Below are 2,480 nucleotides of genomic sequence, written 5' to 3'. Positions count from 1 at the left end.
GGGGTGATGAGAAAGCAGTCAGACATGTGAGTCTCGAGTTCAAGTGAAAGGCTTAGGCTGAGATGGACACTTGGGAATCAACTCATTGATGGTATTGGAAGCCACAAGACTGAATGAGATCAGTCTAGATAGTGCAAGATAGTGACTGAGGATGGGGCATTTCAGTGTTTATAGGACAGATAACAAGTAAACGAGACTGAGGAGAGAGGCAGAAGGACGGGAGGAAAACCAGGCAATTGCAGGGTTACAGACGTCAAGGAAAAAAGAACTGACACAAGAAGAGAGCAGTCAGCTGTACCAAAGGCCGCTGATGGGTCAATGATAGAGAACTGAGAATTTATCACCAGGTTTGGAAACTGAGAGGTCATTGGTGTCTCCAGGTAAGAACAGTTTCTGAGGAGGGATGGGAGTAAAAGCCTGATTAAAGTGGGTTCCAGAGAGAATGGGAGGAAATTTGAGAAGTTAGCCCACTGTCTTAAGGGCTTTTTCTGTCAGAGGAAAAAGAGAAAAGAGGTGGTACCTCCAGTAGAGGTAAGGTCAGAGGAGGGTTTTCTCAATGGAAGATATAATGTGTTGTATGCTGCATTAGTCTTCTGTCACTGTGTGGCAAATTACACACACTTAGCAACACGTGTAATATGGTTTCTGAGGGTCAGCAGTGCAGGCATGGCTCAGCTGGTGCCTCTGGCTCAGGGTTTCTCATGGGGCTGCCATCAAGGCATCACTGGGCTCCTTCCTTTCTGGAGCTAGAGGTCCCCTTCCAAGCTCATGTGGTTGTGGGCTGAATTCAGTTCCTTGCAGTTGTAGGACTGAGGTCCCTGTTTCCTTGCTGTATGTCAGCTGGGGCCCCTCTCAGGAATCAGGTGCCACCTGTGGCTGTTTGACCTGTGGACCCTGACAGTTCCCTCTCCCAACACAACAAGTCACTTCAAGGCCAGCAGGAGGACCTCTCAGCTTGGTGATCACCTAAATCCTTTTTTTTTAATTAAAACAAATTTTAAATTGGAGTATAGTTGATTTACAATGTTGTGTTAGTTTCAGGTATACAGCAAAGTGAATCAGTTATATATATACATATATCTGTAACCGAAAGTGGGGTCCGGCTGCTCGCTGCTCAAAAGCCAATAAAGAAGCAAGGTTGGTGGAAAGGAAATTTTGCTTTATTTTGGATGCTTGCAACTGGGGAAGGGGGAGGGCTGACACCTGTCCAAAGGCTGACTCCCTTCTCCTGACAATCAAGGGGCAAGAGCTTTTATAGAGAGAGGGAGGGGGCTACATGCAGAAACAGCACAGTCAGCTCTGACCGTCATCTTGAAATTGGTCATCGATGGTCTAACCAGTGTCATCTTGGTTGTTTTAAGTACAATTAATCTTCAGTTCCAGGGTGGGTTTTTTCCCATTTCCTTGAAGCCAGTTCTCAGAATTGTGGCAGCTTATGTCATGGCTACAGTCTGGTCATCATGTAGTTAACTTCTTCCACCTGGTAGAGGTTTCAGTATCTATAGGATAGCTCACAGGATATGGCTCATAATGTTATCTATAGCCCTTGAGAAGGAACTAAGGGTCCTTGATAAAGACTAAAATATTATTATTTGGTCTCCTTTGACTATTTTCCCTTGTTTCTGCATTTTCTCACTTCTCTGATTAAACTTATTCTTTGGCTAAAGGTTTTCTACGGACAAAAGGCAGGCTGAGGACATGGTGGGGAAGGACCACAGCATCCTGTTCTGTTTCATACCCACTCTTTTTTAGATTTTTTTCCCATATAGGTCATTTACTCAGCCATAAAAATGAATGAAATAATGCCAAGACAGAGAAAGACAAATATCATATGATACCACTTATATGTGGGATCTTAAAAAAAATGGTACAAATGAACTTATTTACAAAACAGAAATAGAGTCACAGATGTAGAAAAAAACCTTATGGCTACCAGGGGGGAAAGGGAGAGGGAGGGATAAATCGGGAGATTGGGATTGACATATACACACTACTATATATAAAATGGAAAACTAATAAGGACCTACTGTATAGCACCTAAGTCCTTTTTAAAGGGCTTCACTCTGATTAGGTCAGGCCCACTTATGATAACCTCCCTTTTGATTGACTCAAAGTCAACAGGAGCAGGGAGCTTAATTACATCTTCAAGATCCTTTCACCTTTTTCAGATAACATAGTATAATCCAGGGAGTTACATTGCCCCCTTTCCCAACTTTGTCCTATTCTATGGGTTAGAATCAAGTCATAGGTTCTGCCTGCACTCACAGGGTTGGGATTACCCAAGAAAGTGACTCCCTGGATGAGTCACTCTAGGGTGTGTCTAACATAGATCTATGGGAATAATGCGATAGAGAGGAAAAAATTTGATGATGTAAGAGAGAAAGGGGAAGAATGCTGGACCAAGGCCAAGTTGGTGAGAAGGGACGGGCTTCAGTGCACAAGAAGAGGCATTAGGCTGAGCTCAGAATACAAACATCCAT

This window comes from Pseudorca crassidens, chromosome 7, assembly GCF_039906515.1.
Source record: "Pseudorca crassidens isolate mPseCra1 chromosome 7, mPseCra1.hap1, whole genome shotgun sequence".
In the NCBI taxonomy this organism is placed as follows: domain Eukaryota; kingdom Metazoa; phylum Chordata; class Mammalia; order Artiodactyla; family Delphinidae; genus Pseudorca; species Pseudorca crassidens.
Note: the sequence above shows the minus strand (reverse complement) of the source record.